At 40.0% G+C, this 22,863-nt stretch overlaps 1 protein-coding gene across 1 annotated transcript in view; it reads right to left on the bottom strand.

Moving 5' to 3' along the window:
* macrod2 (mono-ADP ribosylhydrolase 2) overlaps positions 1-22,863 on the bottom strand; it is a 367,748-nt gene that overhangs the window by 139,747 nt on the left and 205,138 nt on the right. The gene's annotated exons all lie outside the window — the stretch shown is intronic.

Below are 22,863 nucleotides of genomic sequence, written 5' to 3'. Positions count from 1 at the left end.
TCCCTGTAGGAAACACCGCAGTGCCACTCCTACTTTCCTCATATTTAACATTTGGGATATCTGACTTAAATGTAACATAAAGAAGTAAGAATTCAGGTCCCAGTTGACGTTCAGCCACAGGAATAGTTTCACCAGAGCAGGAATCCAAGAGCAAAATTGCAGGGAGGACACATTCAAATAATTTCTGTGCAAAACCAACTTTATATGGCCGGTGCATGGCATCGCTGTGACATGTGATTTAGCTCAGCCATGTCCAAATATGCTCTTTGGCTAGGACTCTGAAATGACCTCTAGCAATATATTCAAGGTCAACCATGTTTTCATTTGACTGAGGCTTCAGTGTGATTTTCCTTATGGAATTCAATGGTCAATAAAACAAAATGAATGACTTAAGCCAGCACCCCTCTACTCATTACAGAGGCCGCCAAGATGGATTTGACATTTCCAATACGCTGAGTGATTCCAGAAAAAGACCTCATTGATTGAGGCCAGGACACTGCACAGAGACAAAATATTAATTTTTCTAATAGCATTGTGTTTTTTGAAAGAGCAGGTGGAAGCCCCACATACGTATAGGAATAAGCTGAACATTGCAAGCATTGTTTATATTTTATTAAGAAGATCATATAGTCCATAAAGACAAACATTGAAAATTAACAACTTGTTCTTGTCACTGGAGACAGGCCTAATAATACATTATTTACAAAATGACAGCTCTCAAGCCCCACTCACTCCGCTGGCACTCAGAGTCAATATCTACCCGTGATGAACACGATTCGTGAGAGACCTCATAAATCTTAAACAGCCACCTGAAAAATGCAGCACGGTTCTTATTCAAAGGTTACGCTCCATATTGCAGTTTCTCAGAGTCCCTCCCTTTGCGCTGCCACACATAACAATGTCGTTGATACACAAGCGTAACCACAGTTAAAAACAGCTATCTGTGTGGTTACACTGACTGTGAGATTTAAAGAAAATCTAGTTTTTCCATTAAAGCCAGATCCATAAATTGACAGAGTATTCAATCATGCTGCCCGTCTATCTCCTTTTCTTTGACAGCATTCAATCACACACACAGTCCACCCAACCCCTCACCCATTCATACCTTTCACTTTAGAGCATTTTCAGTTTGCCCCAAGGACCTTTGCATATGTCACATGACAACAATGTTGCTTCAAAGATGCTTTCTGTTGTCGATGTGGATGTTTCTTTTGAGCAAAGACAGTTGGTCTCCATCAGTCACACATATGTTGTTTGTAATGATGTCTTTGTAATGCTGGTTAGAGCTGAGTGCTGTGGTCAGCAGTGTCCCACAGGGTGAGCAATGGGAGGTCGATCATTTCCTGTTCCTGCTAAACTGAGCCAGAGGTAAGTGGGATGTACAAATTAGCGCATGAATAGGAAACACAACCACAGCAGAGCTGATCAGACAAAGGCTTGTCCTTTATCGTCATTGTTTAGAGGGGTAACAAGTGAAACTAATATTAACTGGGAACTTTTTTTTAACTTCCACCTGCTGTTCTCTTTCTTGCCATTGTGCCATTATGTCATGTGTGCTATTCAGCATGAAAGCACATAGATCTAAAGTCACCATGTGGAGGGGGAAATGGGATTGATGAAGACCACATACAGTATTATGTAGTACAGTTGGAGACACCATGGGGGGTATAGCTAAGGCTATGTAGAATGACAAAATTGCCTGACACGGAGGTGATTGATACAAGGAAGAAGAGAATGATAAGCCTCTGGGAGAAAGCAGCTGAGGAAGAGGTCTTCTGTCATCAGTTACACTAGATTAGGAAGTGCCACGCCAATGTAGCAACAAAGAGCAATCTGTGAATCTCCACCTTCACTGGTTCACTGCTGTACTGAAGGCCCATCTGTTCCAGCAGCCTCCCTAGTCCCATACATCACCACCTTCCTGGCCCATCACAGCACCAGGGTTAAGTGAGGAGCAAAGTCCAACTGCATTTTGAGCACATTTCTGGTGGGAATCATTGCTGCGTGAAATAACTTAATATTCACAGACTGAAAACTAAAATATGAGAAAAGATTTTCCTTCTCAGAAATAAGGGATTGTAGCCATAAAATAAATGTTCAGATCTACTAATATACTAAACATACTAAACTATCAACGTACCTAGATGTATCTACAGCATGAATAGATGTTCATTGATCCTAATGTATATATAGTTGTGCACATGATTCATCTAATCATTTTACAACATAATTCAACAATATGCTGCTGCAAGTGACTGCAAAATTATGTAATAATGTAAACATTTAAATAAAAAAAAAAACATAAACAACATATTACAAATACAAGTATGCAAGTGTACAAGTACAGTTAAAATCCTGAGGCACAGAAAACAACACAGATTTGATTTGACAGAAATCGCTAATGTTTCTGAGATGTACTATATCTTTTGAAGATTATTTTTGTGGCATTTGGCCTCGGCTAGCTGACAGTAGCGAGAGACAGGAAATATGGAGAAAGAGAGAGTGGGATGACATATGCCAAAGGTTCACGGCCTGATTCAAACTCTCCACCTCACAGTGACATGGGATGTACCTCAGACTGCGATGCAAGCAGTATGTCCCAGATTCATACCATTTGACAGATGGAGTAAACAGAATGACATCTTTTTAGGACGCATTTGGTGTTTTCTTACCTTTCCAGACATACAGTACTGTATTAAACTATCTACCGTGAGCTGCCATAAAAGCAATATACAGTAAAAGTGAAGCTTATGAGTGTTATGATTGTAGTGATCTGTTATTGAATGCAACAATTAAAACAGATTAAAAATGTAATTCTAGATACTTTACAGCTCATTTTCAGTTACAATCACACTTAAGCCAATAGACATGGAAAAATTGAACCAGCTTGCTGCTTAATTTTTCAGGATTTAAAATTAGATTTCAATTATTGCAAACATGTGTGCTTTATGAACCGGCAGAAACATCTTTATCAGGATGTTTATAGTGTTTGTGCAGAGTAAAAAGAATGCCTGTGGGTGGATAAAGGAAGTGCATTTTCTGGCTGATGCAATGAGGCTGTAATGCTGTTTGCTTTGATGACGGAACGTTATTCCTCCTGGCAATGTACGCATGATATAGGTGAGTCAGTGAGAACACAGTACATGTACACAAGCCTACGTTTTATTATATGACATAATAAGAACAGACATTTTTGTCAATTGTGGATTCTCATAAGGTTATATCCTCAACCCAACAACCCTTAACTTAGTTCTGTTGAGTTAGCAAAGTATTGATTGGTTCACCTTGGTAACGCTTCAAATATCATTTTGAAAAAAAAAAGAAGGCAACAATGAGGCAACATAGCCTGCCAAGACTGTGAATTAGCTGTCCACTATATTTCTGTGTAGACATTTGAGAGCCGCAAAAGCTGAATATTGTTTAGGATCTTACAACAAGCTAGTCACAACAAAGAAGATATGTCAATTCCACAGTCATATCCCATTTATAATGAGTGAGGATGAGGATGCATTATTCATTGATGATACCAACACTTTTAAAATTGTAAGTGCAAGATTATTGCTATAATGCTATTCAGGCTTTTCAATGATAAACTTTTAATTGCAATTGTAAAAAGAATTCTAAGAGCAATTCCAGCTTTTACCTGCATAAGCATTTATAATTCATGAGGTACTAATTGACTCCTTCATATTATCTGTGTCTTCCGGCATGCTAATCCTTAGGAGAGATCAGCACAGATGCATAGGGGTGTGTGTGCATGAATTACCACGATCTGCTCTTGATCCTGCTCTTAATGAACATTCGCCAAGGCGTCACACAATGCATCAGCGTGTTCCAGCAGATAAGTGTTCTCTTGGATTGACAAGGGGAAAAATAGGAGGCTGGTGAACACTAGAGTTCAGACGGGGCTGGATCCATAGATTTATTGATCCCATTTCTAGATAAGAGATGGGAGAATAATGATGATGCTCCGAACGCTTCAGCTAGGTTGGTCCGAATCCTGGGAGATTGAGCAGGGAAAGCTTTGCAAGAGGGGCTGGGCTGGAAGTTGAAAAGCCAATTTGTGGACCAGTATGTCATTAGTATTGAACACTGTTGACATCCACCGGGACCCGACACAGCCTCTCAAGAAGGTTCTCCGCGTCTTGACCATAGATATGTAAAGTCAGAGCTCTATTCACAGTGCAAGCATTCAATAACAAGTGAAAGGAAAACTTAAATTGATGACCTTTGCAACCACACAAATGCAACTTCCCCAAGGATTATCTAAAAATAAAAAAAGAATGAAAAAATAAGCATCTTTACCTAACTATTTCAGAGCATTTGGCTCTCCCCAGCTCCAGCCCTAAAGGCCAGGAGAGTTATCCTCTGTTCCCGCTAAAGTACACTTTGTCCCAGTTTCCTCACCAGATGGGCACACTGTTTAACTACTGAGGCTTCTTTGCAATGATTATTATGGGCACAGCAAAACAAATGAGCGCAAAATAAATTTGCTGCATCCTTTCTCTCCTTATCTGTGAAACTCAAAAGGCAGGACATTAGAGTCTCTAACATGGGGGGTAAGTCTCAAGCCACCATTTGATGACAGTAGTTTCAAGGGTCGAGGTGAGAGATGGTGGCCACATCATACCAAATATTATTTACTGTAATGAGAGCTTTTCAGATCCCACATATCTCGCTGTCGGCACAAGGCTATATTAATCATGATAAGCCAACTGACTTGTCAAACTGTTGGAATTGATCCCCTCATTCTGTAATCCTTGTGAAGGTCACATTAACTGGTGGTCAGTAATCGTCAAACTAAAATGGACATGAGAACTATAACAACATGATCCACAACAATAATCCATGCTATGCTCTGCACATTTGCAAATAATCTATATCTCATTTGCTGTGATGTGCCCTTTTGTCTTTGTGTGCGAGTCGGCCAAAGGGCACATGGTGCAACATGGAGGGAGCACAAGGAAATCATCAATGGAGATCAATAGAGTATAACCCCTGTGAGTAACTGGGTGAAATGGCTGTCATATTCAAATGACAGGAGACTGTAATACAATGAAATCAAACAGCCAAGTATCCCCTGAAGCCTCCACGGTGGTCTTTATGAGCTCCTGTTGTTCTCGTCAAGGAGTCGCTGTTTGCTTTCTAAGAAGGATTCTTCTACATTCACAAGCATATCAAATGATTTTTACACGGAACCATTCATTTGTGCTTTGGTTTCACAATTTGTCAAACACTTCACATAAAGCATGTGGAACTACATAAAACATATGAATTTCTTTTTAAAAGATTATGGGGGGGAAAAAGTATAAATAGATATTAACTCGTATCCTTCTGTGTATGTGTATGCTCTCAAAGTTCACTGACCAGCATCCGTGCAGAGACCAGTGGTAAGGGCTCATCACTTTTCAATTACCAAGGGGTATTACTTTGCATGGAATCGTTTTATTCTCGAGATGTGCCTCCCTGTGTTTGAAGCCTTCTCTTTAAAGAGAACAAGCTCGTCCACAGAATTTGGAAGCATGCTTGAAAAGGGCTAACCACAGTACAGCAGCACACCGAGCCGCTCAATGTGGAGCACGCAGGCGGAGATATCTAAGCTCAACAGTAAACACCGGCATCTCACCGCTAAACCGTCAACATCTTCTCCGGTAGGGCAGATCAAAGACGCATGCACTCACAAACTCTTATCGACACAAAAGCACTAGTGCTGCACCGTGGAGAACTAGGCTGTAAAGGGTTTTGCTGCTTTTCAGAAGCAACTGTTTTCAGAGAGAGAGAGAGAGAAAAAAAAACGAAGAATTTTCAATACAAACATGTGGCTGTTAGAGATATCAGAAGACGAGAAAAGGCTTGCATTACGTTTGCCTTCCCTCTCCTCAGAAATCCACAAGGATGAAGGATACTTTGCTTCCTCCACCAAACTCCACTGCTGAGCACTTTAAGTACATGTTGACACTTGGTGTTAGCATATTAAAAACCTGTCGCAGACACACCTCTTGTGTCTTTCTAGAAAACTGCAAAAATACTCCTGCAAACAAGGTAATTATTTCCAAACAGCTTTGATTTATGTACGAGCAAATATTACAGTAAACGATCAATGTCAGCCCTGATCTACTGTACGTCAATCTAAATCTAAACTTCAGCTTGAGCACACGGTGCAATAATGTAATAGGGATTAGTCTCAGTATTACATTATTGCACCGTGCAATAATTAATAAGGGAAAATATCACAAAACAAACTACCAGCAGAAAATTAGTCTAGGCTTATTGTAATACAAAATTATAAGAACAAATTTGTAAATATCCCATAATACAGCAGTTGAAGAATTAAGCTCTTTTCTTTTAACATTGCCACAGAGAGTCCAAGTATTCGTTTTGTAGTTAACTCTGGAGACCGCTTCTCTTGGCATGCAGAGCCTTCATCTGGATAGTGTCGCTCCAAGGATCCAATTCCTATTTTAATTGACTGTCACTCATAGCATGCGGTCAACAGTAACACTAGGATTTTGCAGATTCTTTTATAACATTCTTGACAACAAATCAATAAACAACAGCCTGAGCAGTATGAGAGATTTCCTGTCATTAACTGTAGCTGTCAATCTGTCTTCTTCTTAGAATGAGACCATGTTCATAATTCCTCCAGCTGGCAGGGGCAAAAAAACACATTTTATTGTGGAATTTGAAGTCTTTTAATTTAGAGCTTAAACTTCTCAACATGCGATAAATAATGATGAGATTTAGGAAGACGTAAGGTAGTTAAAATGACTTAGTCATCAGTTTCTCACATATCTTATTCTACTAAATGTATCTTTAGTTAAAATAACCATCAAAAGCCCAAATCAGATATCTTTGGGGTTTTTTCCAGACACACCAATCCACCAAGCTGAAGTATTGCCCCAGTATTGATGGAAATAAAAATTGCAATACAAATAAACAACAGCTTCAACAAATAACCAGAACACTGCTGCTGTTAAGGAATAATCATAACTTAATAAATGATGGTAGAACCAGATCCTGTTCTTCTACTACTAATACTGTAATAGTTTAATCTTAAATTAAAAAAATATACGTAGGAAATCAAAACAAGAATACCCATCTCTCACATACTCATACTCTCAATGAACAACATAATGGAGTATTCCATGTCCGAAAAGTAATACGTTTCAACTATTGTACAGGATCTCAAATCAGATGGAAATCATGTTCATCTTCTGCATAGCATCAGGCTAGATGCCAAGAAGCAAGCTGATGCATGCACACACTCACACACAACTACACACAGTCAGATTCAGCGCATTGTCTTTATCTGTTTTACTCCACGATGTGATGGACAAGAACCACTCAGATGATCAAATAAATACCTCCAGGCTGTTTTCCTCTAATGACAAGCTGTTAGCAATGTTAACTATGGTTCCTTCCTCTCTGTGCGAGGCTGCTGTGTGCAAAGCAGTAGCAGCATAAAGAACATGTCCACAGGCACCCTATGTCAGCCAGCTGACCTACTTTATTCTCTGTATGGTCTCGCAGCTCCCTCAAGAACCCCTCCACAACAAAGACAACATTTTGTCTTTATTAGATCCAGAAAATGTCATTGCATGCAGTTTGCCTCCAAATGATATTAGCTTTGTTTACAATGTGTTTACCACCTTAATTCCAAATCATCGACACAAATAAACGAAGTGATGAAACGAGCTTTGGCTAATGAAAATTGCCACCTCTGAAAGGTAATGCTATGCGCAGGACTACCTGAACATGTAATTGGCAGAGTCTGTTGGTAACAGAGAGGGTGAGCCCTATGAGATGTTTCCACTGACACTTTGTATCCCTGCGTTGGTCCTCATCGCCATTAAGATGCAAAACATGCAGCTGAAGCTTTTAATCATTCATACATTTCAAATTAAACACAATTACAAACCATGATCAATGATGGAGTTTTAATTACTGCTAATAACTGACCATCTGCCTGACGGCCGAGGGGTAAAGCAGAGGCACCAAGAAGCACCCTGAACAGTGCACCCCGAATGTTGCACAGAGCCATGAAATGCCTGTGTTAATTAAAAAGTCTCATTAAACTGGCCCACCCACACCAAGGGACCAGAGCAGTGTTACAATGGTAATTGTACCCATGGACAGAAGAATATCTTAGTCTGGCCCCAAGTGATGTTGGGGATCTGTTGCATGTGCTTCCTTTTTCCATAGTGAAACAATAAGCGACATTATCGCAGCTGGAAAATGGTGTTACTTATAGACAATATCAGGCCAATGATTGTACTTTGTATAGATTTTTTTTTAAAGATTGTGTTTGTGTGTTTATCTGGTCATTTGTCATGGTTGTTTGGTGTTTAGAGAGTCTGTAAAGTAACTCGACAAAGACACCAAAGCCCTTTTTTTTCCCCGAGAGCGTTGCTCCTCACTGCCTCTGCACTCTAACCTCTCTCAGGATTGTCATTTTCATCGTGTACAGTTAGCATTTTCTCCAGCCCCACTTCTGTCAGGGAAATTTAAAAGCATGTGATTCTCTGTGGCTTAAAGCTATGTAGACACAGCCCTTGTTATTTGTTTTTTTAGTTAATATATACGTCTCTGTAGATTTTATGTTGATGATAAATGACAGATAAAGATGTAGAAACTGGAGCAGTAAAAGACGCTGGAGAAGAAGCCAACGTACGATGGCTGTGCGCTGAAATGTGTTAAGATGTCATTTAAAGCTCAGGCACTGAACATGACTGTAAATTACAACACCGATGAATGCTAGCGTCTCCTTTCTACTTCTGCCCTTATCAAGCATGCACACTTGGTGGGAGACTGGTTGACTAAGTTTGTAGCCGGGTGCCATAATTACCTTGTCTAAACACTACAGCTGCCACCATAACAGCCATCTGCAAAAACGCTTTGGACCAGTTCACAAGGTCAGAGCCAAGGGAGTTGTAATGATGTTGTTTACTTCAGCTCTCTTTCTGACTGTTGCTCATTTTATGTTTTGTTTCCACTCCTTCTCGCATTCAGTCATTCCCTTTGCATTTTCCATCAAGATAGCAGGGGGGGGGGGGGGGGGGGGGGCTAAGGCAGCAGGGGACACGCCAGAGGGTACATTGCTGAAACATGTCTTGACGACTAAGGCCAGATTGGGCTCAAGGGGGAAGGAGATGGTTGCTCTTTGAAAGCCTCCACAGTGTCTGGAGATGTGGTCCTCACGGCTGTGGAGCTTGTTATCCATGGAAAAACATAACTCAGATGGGGCTTCATGGCTCTTTCTAAACCCACGCAAACTTCTGCTTGAATGGGCTCTGCTCATCCTCCCTTGTCACATCCACTGGACACATGGGGAGAAATTCACATTAAATATATGAATGCCATTCATTAGTTCATCCTCATTTAGACTTTTTCAAAGCCTTTGAGGACCAAGGTTTATTTTGGAAAGAAAACCTAAACGATAAGTTGAATAATTGACTAAACGTTTTGTGTGGTTTAGTTTTTGTTGATACATAATATCAGCATCTATTCATTTAAAGTCATCCAGCTCAAACCTTTAATTCCTGAGGGGTTTGGATTACAGTGTTTCTATGTCAATGATTGACAGATGACACTGAAAAGAATGACTTGTGCACCTTAACTTGCAAATGTATCAGTACTTGTGCCACAAGTGTATATTCCAGGACAAATGGTTTTCGTGACAAAGATGCTGATAACACGTTCTTGAGTGAATAACAGCTGACATTTAGCTGTTGTGCAACAGTTTTGTTTTTTAAAATAATCTTGTGCTTACATATTTAGGACACTATTATTCATCTTCATTCTACATCACAAAAGACTGACACTGAATGACGGGACGATCACATGATAATGCTGACCTAGCACAAACGTTTCCGTCTATCAGCATCAGCGATTTTGACAATTCTTTCACGGATAATTGTCTTTCTGTCCATCAAACAAAGAATGCAGTAGCGTGGGGAATCTAGGGCACCTCCTGAGGAAACCTACAGCACTTTAAAGAAGAATCCTCTAGCAAACAGCACACAGACATTTATCCCTTTGCCACTTTCACAGTGAAATATGGCTTCAGAGACAAATGTACATACCTGGAGGTCCCATTGATATGACACACAAAACCACACATAGCTGAGGTGATATTTTTAGACCAGTGCTCCTCTGCTGGGCCAAACACAGAGGGGTTTCTGAGTGATTGCCCATCTAAATAATGCAAAGTTTGTTCTGCTGCGCACCCGAGAGGCCCCAGATGCAAAATGACTTGGATGACAGGGAACAGCTGATAAAATGTTTTGCCACAAAAAGTATTTCCATGTTTCCTTTTCCACGTTGTGCCTTAGTGGTCTGATTGAGGTGTTAGGGGAGGTCTGTGCTTTCCATAGAAAGAGAGGAGAAAAGAGCCGCTTACTGAATGTGAAACAAAACATTTTATACAATGAAATAAAACTGGATGGTGTGCAACCATTAGTCAAGTCCTCTATTTCTTTTAGCTTTTTCATTCCTTGAGTCACACAAATGTCTGCGGGAATGAAAAGCTTGGATGCTGCATCCATTTCAAATACATTTGGACTAATTGCCTGATAAAAAAAAAGGAGATTCTGATCCTATAAAAAAAAAAAAAAGTTTTAATTTATACCCATGTGAGGGACAAAAGCAGAAGAAAAACACAAGTTAAGGCTTTGGAAAAGAGGATCAAAAAGTTCTATCTACACAGAAGGTAAACAGGCTGGAGATTGGTAACACTGCCAGTAAAATGAAACAGCTCTCTGAATCCAAATCCTCATTTGTCTGAATAATGAGAGGATGCTGACTGTAGCTGGTTGCATGAATCAAAGAGAAAGTTCTGATCTGTGATTAAAAACAGGGGCTTATGCATGCTTTGAATTTCTAAATAACTTTTGAAGGACATGAGATTATCGAGATGCAACACCAGAAGTGTTTTGTTTCTGAACGCAACTCTTATCAGAAAGATCCTCTCATCAAAATGCACAAGCATTTGACTGTTCTAGTGCAGTTGGAAAGTAGATTCAAACTATCACAAGGATGAACACAAAAAAGCACTGAATAATCATTGATTTTCAACATTTACATGGTATATTAAATTACACGACATCTGCATGTGGACTTTAATCAACCCAGATGTATTCTGTACATCAATACCATTTAGTGTTTTTATCACATCTCCGAGTGCAGTAGATATATTTCTCAGTATAATACTGCAGTAAAGTCTATATTTCAATCTGATGAACAAAGGAGAATATTAATTCATTTCAGGATGAAGCTGTATTGAGAGACATCAGAGTGCCACTCTAAAATAAGCTTCAGGTTGACAGTAGTTAATGAATCTTTAATGTTTCTGCCTTAGTTGTCAGGAAAAGAGAAAATGGCTTCACTTATACTCGTGATGCTAAAGCAGTAATACATAGTGCTCCACTCTGCAGCATGCTGTGCTAAGGTTGCCAGAATCCTGACCAAGGGTAGCCATCTTGTTCTCTTCACCTTCACCCAGCTACCCAGCCCTCAAACACTGTGAAAACACAACTAGTATGCCTGCTGGCTGAACTGATCCCTTCTGCTGCTAAAAATTCATATTAATCATGACCTGATGTCAGGGTTGTGCAGAAAATGAAAGTTAGCTGGATAGAGTTCCAGTTTAAATAGCACTAAGTTAAATAAAACAAAATATAAATGACTTCCTTGGGAAAAACCTCTATTAGCATTTACATAATTTCACAGGTCACATGCAAAACAAGCAAGCAAGTATAGTAACACAATCAGGACAAAAATGCAACTCCATGGAAAACCTGAACATTCTCCTGATAGTGTTCCCATGGGAGGCCACCAGGAGGAACATTTCACCGGGGACTGAGGAAAGGATTGAGTTCGGCCATGAGGGGAAATGTAGTAGTAGTAGTCCGTCTCTGAGCTGCCACAAACAATGCACTCTGACATGACCAACCTGATACTATGCACGCCGAACTGGAGTGCCCATTATGTCCACCCACAGGGTTGTCAGGAAATTTAGTATCTAAAAACAAACCATCACACCACGACTGACTGACAAACATAGTATATGTATAAACTGCGCATATGATTAGCTTTGCATTCAGCATTAGTCCCTCTCTCTCTCGGTAGACGGCATTTATCTTAAGGCCAAAATGTAGTTTATCTCATCATTGCAACTCTGATTGTGCATGCTAGAATCCCACAAAACATGAGGCAACGATGATCTGAGAAAACTGTAGACACAATTTTAACCAACTGAAATGTACAAAGCATAAAAGCCAGGAGATAAAAAGCAACAATCTTATGAGATAAACTGATTGATGTGCTCCCAAAGTGTTGTTTCAATTATGTTTGTTTTTCACTCATTGGTAAAGTCTAAAGACACAGGCACCCGACACAACTCGTAAATTGGCTTGTTTTGATTACGTTTAGCTGCAATTATTGAAAACACAGTGGTGAATTCAACAAACTATAAACTGCGTATCAACAGTTAAATGAAGAAATCAAAATAAACCTAATATTAAAGCCTCCTATTTATATCTTGCCAATGTTTTGTTATAGACATTGTGTTCCCATGGTCATAATGCACATTTGTTTTATGACAGTATTATGTGTACATTACATGTGCGTTTGCGTTACAATATTGAATGTCTCGTTTGTTGAGTGTTAAAACTGTGCAGCTTTCAGACAAATTAGGTTGAAGGATGACGCTGACTTTAATCCATCTTTTTTATATTTGACCAACAATTACCCTGAAGGGACCAAACCCTGCTATTACTGCTGTATATACTGTAGCCTGTACATTTGTGCCATACAACTCTACTGTAGTCCAAAAAAACCAACAACAGTTATCTTGGCAGAGAAACATAGTGGCGTCATTGCTGCTCTTGGGTCAGTTAAGGCAAAAGGCAGTCCAGCTCATACTGTGAGCTTGTTACATCTAAACACTGTGGTTAGTTCAAGTTCAATAACTCTTTTAAATTTGGACATCGACCACAAAGCTTCATTTATTATTTTATTTGTTTCACTCCTTCAGCTCAACGATCAACTGTGTGATCTGTTGAGCGCATTGTTGAGATGCATATATTGTTGTGATGAAAAAAGAAATCTTCTAAATCTTTTGTCTTCTGAGTGTAAAATAACAAAGATAAATGGAGACGCTTATTTTTGTTTTTCGGCCAAGTGTCCAGAGTGTAAGCAGGATAATCCATTCTGAAACATGCTTTAAAAGATTCAGTAATAACTGTATAACACACTGAAAGAACCCCGCTCTGCTTCACACTGGATTGCCTCTTTACATTGTGCATTCAATGAATTGTGGATTATCCCTTTCTTAGAGCCGTAATGCATTTCCAAAGTTCTATGTCAGCACTTGACAGACAAACAAATTAATAATAATAGATGTAACAATCGAATGTGCAGTATTGCTGCTCCAAACAGTGTCTGCACGTCACCTGCAGTCTCTACATGCATGCCAGCTGGAGAGACAGGAAATGAGCAAAAACTGAAAATGTCAAAGAGCAAGCTGTGCATGTTATGTCTATAATCCACCATGCCCTCCGATGTTAGCCAGGTGAAAACTGCATGCTAATGCCCTGAGGAAAACAATTAGAGACGCATGCGTTGAATGGAAAAAGTCAATATCTGAGAGCCACATTGTGAAACCTCACAAATGCACATGGCCATGGACACACTAACATTGAAAGAAGAATATAAGATGAAGCACAAAGTAATTAAAATTCTGAGGAAATATAAATATCAAAAGCGGAGCTGTCAGAACAGGCTCTGATAGCTGCCTGCTGAGGGGGAGAAAAAAGGGCCATGTTGGCAATAGTTGACAACCCTGGGAGAGATTCACATTTGGACGTGTGGAAAAGAAGTGTGTATGTGTGTTTTTATGTGGAGTGGGGGTGATTTGTGCTGTCAAAGCTGTGGAAGCTTGGGATGAAAAAAGAAAAGAAAAAGCATATAACCACTGCCAGCAGATAATGTCACTCAGTCTTTGTATTTAGGAACGGGTGTTTCTCTGCTGGCTATATGAATATGTTGCTTAAAGGCGCTGCAGTGTAGAGTGAAGGAATAATGTCCACAAGTTGTCCATTGAGTGTCCTTTCCAAAATAAGCAGGAACAATAACACCAGTCACTGCTGTGCACTAAAGAGACACCGTCCATTAGAGTCCTTTAGGTGCGTTTTCTGTACAAAACCTTTTATTCTCTAATCATTCCTTGAATTTCACAACCACATAAAGCATTGAATAAATGGCATTACAATCAGACAGTGTGTGCACTGCCACAATATCACATATATGATGCGGGTAACGCAAGACACGGAAAACACGAAGCTGGTGTCCAGAAGGTTTGAGACAAACAAACGAAAAGAGCACAATTTCTAGATTTTGTTGAGTTGTGTACTTACATGTTTACAATTAATGTTTACAGACGTCTGGATCTTAAGTAATCGGAGAAACAAGTTGAGCAAACGTTAGGCGTTAGCTTGCAATCGCTCTTCACACTGTTTTTAATGTGAAACTGCTTTATTTTGTGTTTTTACTATTTCATCACCGGCTCTGTTTGTTTTGGAGAGAAAGAAACCTCTGCGGATAATTCAGCTGCCGGTAAAAACGATGAACAATGAAGGACTCCTAACCAGGAGAAGCCAACTGCAATGACAATAATTGTGGTAAATGAAACAACTTCCTACGCTACTTCAGAACGTAAAAAACTCTGTCTTTTGTTATTGCTTTGATCGAGAGAACCAAAGCTGAATAAAATGACTTTTTGCGTGTTTAAAGTCTGTGCTGCCATTTCATTTGCTTTATAAAAAAAGACAACTAGAGCAACGATAATACAGAAATAATGCTTTCAAAAGTGAAGATGTATTGAGTATCTGATGCCATTCATTATAATATAAACTGTTTGTTCACCGTAATGTGTTTTGATTTATGTAATTAGCGCTAAACACAATTAACGGAGTCTCTGACATAACATTTAACGCAAGTTTGATGCCGATGGTACAAAGTTCAAAACAGCATAACTCAATGACATGCTGCTGGCATGCAATTCACTACTTTGAAGCTTTAAAAAATACTTTTTGTTACTTGTTTTATGAAAAAATAGTTTCTTTGGTGGAGTCGTGATTCTGTCATCTCCTCTGCGAGCCATGGCGACTACATAAACAGACACATGACAGCATATATGCATGAGGCACCAAGCAGTGCAGGGTGTGCATGTGCCTTCCATTTATTATGGATGGTCTTCATGGAGGCAAAAACCACAGTACCATGTGACATACTAGGGTGGCAAAAAAAAAAAAAAAAAAAAAAAGAATAGCCTGGGTGCTGCCATTAATGCAGCTTTCCATGTATTTAACCACAAGAGTTGCTCACAGAGAGGATTCCCATTACCTAAATAAAAAAGAAATCGAGTGTTGAGAACGTAATTGAGCTGCCATGTACGCTTATCATCACTGTCAAAACACAACCAGGTGCCCCAACTATCTAAGAGATGGCCATTTCTTCCCTTCTTTATGAAAATTAATCGTTTCACGGCCACAGTAAATGACATGCCACATTTGTTTATGGGCTTGGAGTGAATTGATAGTGAAGAAAACAGGTACGGGGAGGAGGGAGTGTGGCCACTGACCCATGCTAGTCCTGCACTGCATTTGCATTCATTAGCTCAATCAGGGAGCCTTCCTAACTCTCTCTATCATAAATGATAGATGACTGAGGGGGCTGAATAGCCACTAAGATCGCTGAGACCCACGGAATAGATATATTTTACTGACATAAATTATTCATGTGACTTTCATTCTGAAAAATAGCATCTGATTGGTTCTTAAGGAGTAGCTGGGATAAAGATTATGCAAATGTTGATCACCCATAATTGAGGGTAATTGCATTGCATATGTTTGTGAAGCTCTTAACCGCCATTACTCTCCCCTCAAAATGTGTTCCAGCACACAAGAGGGCTGACTCACTCACAGGCACCTGTTCAAGGGACAAGAGAGAGGAGGAGCAGCATAAATGTAGTGGTGACATCTTTGGCCAGATCTCTCCTGGAAGCAGCAGCCAGGTTAAACTAAATACAGTTGAGAGGATGTGAGGTGTTTTTTGTTTTTTTTGGCATTTCCAGAAAACAATGGGGATCCTAAAGGTTTCAGAAGAACCTAATCGTTGCTTTTTGATGCATCAATGTGGATGCTCTGTCCTTTCTGTCAGCTGTCAGCCACCCAGCCAAGGCCTCTCTGACAGAGGCGGGATCAAGGCAGGCCGTTCTGTTCAGCACAGACACAACAGTGTGACAGCAACTAAATTACTATGATACCAGCCATAATCAACGGGGCTGCAGGGAATATCGGCATCTGTTCAGAACGGGCGGACAAGGCATTGATGTCAATGCACAATATTCCACACAGCTTACAGCAATTACAGCAAAAGTTTGTGGTTTGTTTGTGGTGGTTTGAAAGAGAAAGACTGAAGACAATTAGTTTGACATTACTGAATATTTGTATACAATATTGTCACAAGAATGTCACACTTGTAAAGAAACTGGAGTACCATGGAGGAGGATCATTTGCTCACCCACCTGACATGTATACCAACTAAGCCGGACCAAAAAAACCAAAACAATTATACCAGCAGCCTGTATTGCTTCAGCCTCACTGCCTCAGTTACAATGTAATCAATAGTCTTAATATAGAACCAAATAATGATACTTGGGCGGCTGGGCTGCTGAATCCCACAGCATGAAGGGAGAGACATGGCCTGAGGTGCAAAAACAACGAATAAAACACGGCACCAATCAATCTCTGTGCTTCCAAATCAGACATGGCCGATTATCCCTCCTATGCTTGCACAAAACAAAAAACTAAACAAGCGTTAACAAGGTCATATGTTTAACATTCAACAAAGTCACATACTGTGTGTCTCTGACAGATTCACAAGCAACTGAAAACACAAGCTCATTCTGACATGCAATAAAGAGAAACAATCGAATCATCGAATTTTCTACACACTGGGACATTTCTCCTATTGAAAATGCTAATAAGCCATTCTTTGAAGGGTCCTTATTTGCATTACAAACATTGGTCCCCAACTCTCAGGAAAAGAGAGACGAAGAAGCATTCATCAGAACCTTCTGTTCTCCATCAGAAATGTTGAGCAGTCAAAGCTGTGCTTGTAAGTCAATGCAAGATACCTGCTACAAAAAATGGCGCATTACAGTTAGACTTCCCCTTTCCATTCAGTGTCATGTTCAGATGTCGGTTTGGATCATGAAAAAGATAGATCCCTGGAGGAATACTTTTCTGTGGTTCTACAAACGAAAAGAGCAATCCCACCAGTAAAAACATACATATTCAAGAAAACCTTCTTCTGTTGGCTTTGTAGAGCTGTGTAGTATACCCAGAAGATCTCTCAACCTCACAGAAACACCAGGAACTCACAAAATAATCACTGTTTTACAGTATGTTTAACTCACTGTGAACAAGGAAGTCTTCAGTATGATAGAGACACAGCAAGGTATGTTGAAGAGGAATCCCAAGACAAAATTAATTCAAGCGGCTGTCTAACTAGGCTATCTACAAGCCTGAGGAGATTTATGATTTTATCATTAGGGTTTGCTGGATAGATTTGAAATACATTGCTGTGATTTTGATGTAGCAGTGCTTTAGCAGTAAGATTCTTTTTAAACAATGCAGGCTTCATGCCACAGTGGATCACTTTGGTAAAAAGCTCATAGTTAAATCCAAATACACGTTCATTCTTCCCTTCGAATGGAAGAGACGCCTGATAATCAAAAGAAAAACACTCTTTGCAAACAAACCGACAAGACTTGGAGATGCACTCCTGCTTTACTAACTTTCACATATTACAATGAAAGATCGTCTCAGAAGATGGAAAGTACGAGAGAAAACAGTAAAACAGCATAGAATTCATGCAAACGCACTTAGAGAAAAACTAAAGCATGACGTAGCATGACATTTACAGCTCATTGTCTAGTCAAACAAATAACGATAAAGGAAAATAATCGTATATACAGTATATCTCAAAAGTGAGTACACCCTTTAGATTTTTGCAAATATTCTGTTATATCCTTTCAGGGGATAACATTATCCTACTGAAACTTTGATATAACTTAAAGTAGTCAGTGTGCTGCTTGAATAACAGTATAGATTTATTGTCCTTTGAAAATTACTCAGTACACAGCTGTTAATGTCTAAACAGCTGGCAACAAAAGTGAGTACACCCCATAGTGAACATGTCTAAATTGTGCCCAAAGTGTCAATATTTTTGTGTGACCACCATTGTTATCTAGCACTGCTTTAACCCTCCTGGGCATGGAATTCACCAGAGCTGCACAGGTTGCTTCTGGAATCTTCTTCCACTCCTCCACGACGACATCACGGAGCGCACGGATGTTGGACACCTTGCACTCCTCCACCTTCCTCTTGAGGATGCCCCACATGTGCTCAATTGGGTTTAGGTCTGGAGACATACTTGGCCAGTCCATCACCTTAACCTTCAGCTTCTTCAGCAAGGCCGTTGTCATCTTGGAGGTGTGTTTAGGGTCATTATCATGTTGGAAAACTGCCCTACGGCCCAGTTTCCGAAGAGAGGGGATCATGCTCTGCTGCAGGATGTCACAGTATATATTGGAATTCGTGTGTCCCTCAATGAAATGCAGCTCCCCAGTGCCGGCAGCACTCATGCAGCCCCAGACCATGATGCTGCCACCACCATGCTTGACTGTAGGCAAAACACATTTGTCTTGGTACTCCTCACCAGGGTGCCGCCACACACGCCGGACACCATCTGACCCAAACAGGTTTATTTTGGTCTCATCAGACCACAGGACATGGTTCCAGTAACTCATGTTCTTGGATTCATTGTCTTCAGCAAACTGTTTGCGGGCTTTCTTATGCATCGGTTTCAGAAGGGGCTTCTGTCTGGGGCGACGGCCATACAAACCGATTTGATGCAGTGTGCGGCGTATGGTCTGGGCACTGACAGGCTGACATCCCACTTCTGCAACCTCTGCAGCAATGCTGGAAGCACTCGCACGTCTATTTTTGGAAACCAACCTCTGGATATGACGCTGAGCACGTGGACTCAACTTCTTTGGTCGACCCTGGCGAGGCCTGTTCCGAGTGGAACCTGTCCTGGAAAACCGCTGTATGATCTTAGCCACTGTGCTGCAACTCATTTTCATGGTGTTGGCAATCTTCTTATAGCCAAGGCCATCTTTGTGAAGCGCAATAATCCTTTTTTTCAGCCGCTCAGAGAGTTCCTTGCCATGAGGTGCCATGTTGTCCAGCATTCAGAGAGAATTGTGCCCAAAACACCAAATTTAACAGCCCTGCTTATCATTTACACCTGAATCCTTGTAACACTAACGAGTCACATGACACCAGGGCGGGAAAACAACATCATTGGGCACAATTAGGACATGTTCACTATGGGGTGTACTCACTTTTGTTGCCAGCTGTTTAGACATTAACAGCTGTGTACTGAGTAATTTTCAAAGGACAATAAATCTATACTGTTATTCAAGCAGCACACTGACTACTTTAAGTTATATCAAAGTTTCAGTAGGATAATGTTATCCCCTGAAAGGATATAACAGAATATTTGCAAAAATCTAAAGGGTGTACTCACTTTTGAGATATACTGTATATATATATATATATATATATATATATATATATATATATATATATATATCGTAAATTGCATATTTTTTTGTTAACATTGTGTGAAGTGTATGTAAAATGCCAAAATATTCTTGAAAAAAATACGAGAGGTTTGAACCCAAACCTGCATTTTGATCGTTCTTTTTTTAACATCAATCTTTGTACCACAGACAACCTGTTAACCATTTACTATGGTCCAGCTGCTTTTGTTGAATGGAGGAAAAAGGGTTTTAGAGTTGACATGTCCATATGAAAGAGTACAACTCACTTTCTAGAGTGTCAAGCCGTAAAGCTGACAAACGATCTATCTGGAGGGGCTCAAATTCTCTTTCAATCAGAGATGAAGACATAACATTTATTAGGTAGGGCAGAAAGGTCAACTCTGACCACCTGTCGCAGCCAAAGAAGCAGCTAATGAAAGTTCAAGCCAATTCACCTCAGCTGTCTGCAAAAACATTCACATTACACTCGAAGAGAATGAGTTAAACTAATCATGTTGTAGGAAACTGAGATGCGATGTTTCAAAAAGAAAACATTTAAAGATCACCCAAGGACAAATACAATAAAGAGGCACTCCCAAAAAAGGTCACTGGAATAATAATATCTGTGTGCTTTAGGCTTCACAATGACAGGAGCTGTCAGATCACTGACACAGAAGCACCCTTGAAGCTCACAGAAGTACACTCGTATTCTTGGAGACACATTCATTGGAGTTGCACTTGTTTGGATGTTGAATGGTTTTTCTTTATAAAGACTTTCTCTAAAGTGCAGGTACTGAGGACTTTCTCATGCATTGATAATCAAATGGCCCTTCAATGATTCAGTAAGCAGTGTGTGGAGAGGAAGCCAAGAGCTCGAGCTCTTTGGACCTTTTTTAAATTTCAGTAAACTAAAGCAGGGTTTGGAGCTGCGGGGCCTCTGCAGACACTCATTATCTTCACCTCTCCAACCCTGATCTCATGAAGAAGTCGCTGTATCCCAAGTCATTCAAATGTGCTGATAAGGGAGAAGGACATGGATGTCTGGGTGGAATGTGTATGCCTTCGTGGCCAGGCACACAAGCACTACATGGAAAAAGTCTGAATTGTTGGGCAAAAAGATGGCTACACAACCTCTCATTAGACAAAATCAAAAGACAATTTAAACATTATGATGCACAGAGTTTTGTGACAGCCAAAGACATCCTATGTGGTTCCTCTTTTGATCACTCTGTCAACTGTTTCAAAGTTGCTGTGCTTGACTGATATACTAAATAACTGTGGTAACCATTTCAGGGTTCCAATATTTCTTCATTCCTTAATTTAGTAACAAGTGCTGCCTTTGAAGAAAAAAGAGGTCTGGCACTGAATAAAGGAGTCATGATAAATTAACTACAATCAATTGGCTGTTTTCTGAGATGTTTTTCCTGTTTTTCTAAATGGAGCAAGTTTCATACAGTTTAAAATGCCATGGCTGTTCTTGTAATATAATTGAGTGGTAATAGTTTAAGTGTATTTTCCATTCTTTGAGGAGGACAGAGTGTACAGGGACATGCTATTCTTCACAGAGGCCACCATCAATTCCAGGGGAGTACACAGCAGATACAGCACATGGCAAAAAATGGGAACTGATCAGAATGCTCTATTGTAGGACATTTTGCATTCCACTGCTACAATAATGGAAGCAGAGGGCCAATTAATCAGGCACTTGTTTACCATTCTCAAGGCTCTCCGTGTTCATTAGTCTGCCGAAGCTGCGCTCTATGGGGCTGGAGACAACCACAGGAGAAGAGATCCATCTACACGCCGCGGGTGACATCCAGAGATTTACGAGCCAGCGCGTGCCACATGCCACATTTCCCATCCCCATAAGACAATAAACGCTTCATTATCATTTTAAATTGCTCCCTTTTGTTTCTGGTAACGAACAGCAGCAGCAGCAGTATAACTGAAAAGTAAACTGTGGTTCCATAAAGCCCGAAACACCACTGTCCAATCACCGGCTATGGGATCTGGCGCTGAATATGACGGAGAGGATGTATATGTGTGTGAAATTTCTCATGAAGCACTGGAGGGGAAAATTCAGTCGAGCTATAGAATGCATGATTTATATGCCAGAGCAACTAAACAATTTGTATTTTTGCCACGATTCATGAAACAATTAATAGAACATATATCTGAATAATGCATGAAACAAGCAACAACATTAAAATCTTTAGAAATCAGAGAAGGGAGTCACAAATAAAGAGTGAAATGATTCTAGTAGGATTTGAAAGGATGTTCCTTTCCTCAGGAGCAGAAGAGAATGTGCTCTTTTCTTGTCAGTGGGCCAGCTGCATTGATGATCATTTTCCACAGCCCATTTCCCCACTTAGTCATCTGAACAGCACAAAGGAGCAGCAGAAGGTGTGAATTATCAAAGAGAAGTGAAGAAGGGCAGTGAGACCGGGACAGACAAAACCGCTACCTCACACTTAAGTAAGTCTGCCTGTTTATCTTGCAGAACAGGACATTTTCTCGGACTAAATAGAGTTCAGTGTGGGCTAAAGTGTGTGTGTGAATAATGAATAATTCAGGTTGGAGGTGAGTGGGATCAGTTCCTCGTATGCAGGGGGAGATTAGCCACTGGTGGCCCCTGACAGATGGAGACCTTACAGCCCGATGCAACACAGACCCAAGAGAATATCAGGTGTCACCTCATTACACACTTCATAGACTTTTTCAACTTCCAATGTTACCTTCTCTGATTTGGATAACTGGGGCAACTCTAAAACAACCTAAAAAGCATTGCTTTGGTAGAATACCAATTTCACTTTTAATTTGACTTTCCTGTCAATGCATTTGAAGTTGTTTAGATATAATTGTACTTTTATTGTTATTTATCTACTGTTTTTGTGATTTAGTTCCTCTCCAAGGGAACAGTACGGCTCCCCATAAATAAAGAAAAATAATAATGTTTTATTTATTTATATTTTCTTGCTTTTTATATGGATATCAACAGAGCTCTTCTCAATTTTCACAGGGCTGCAGTGAATACAGAATCAGTTTGAAGGACCTTGCTTTATCTGCCATTGAATGTGTTGCCTTTTTTCTAAAAACACATACATATACCATACCTGTCAACATTGGAATTTCAAAATAAGGGACAGCTCTGAGCCAGCCAGCCCCAACCCATATAATGTAAATGTAAACAC

The sequence above is a fragment of the Cottoperca gobio genome, chromosome 15 (assembly GCF_900634415.1).
Source record: "Cottoperca gobio chromosome 15, fCotGob3.1, whole genome shotgun sequence".
Taxonomy (NCBI): domain Eukaryota; kingdom Metazoa; phylum Chordata; class Actinopteri; order Perciformes; family Bovichtidae; genus Cottoperca; species Cottoperca gobio.
This window is presented reverse-complemented; position numbering and strand designations above follow the sequence as displayed.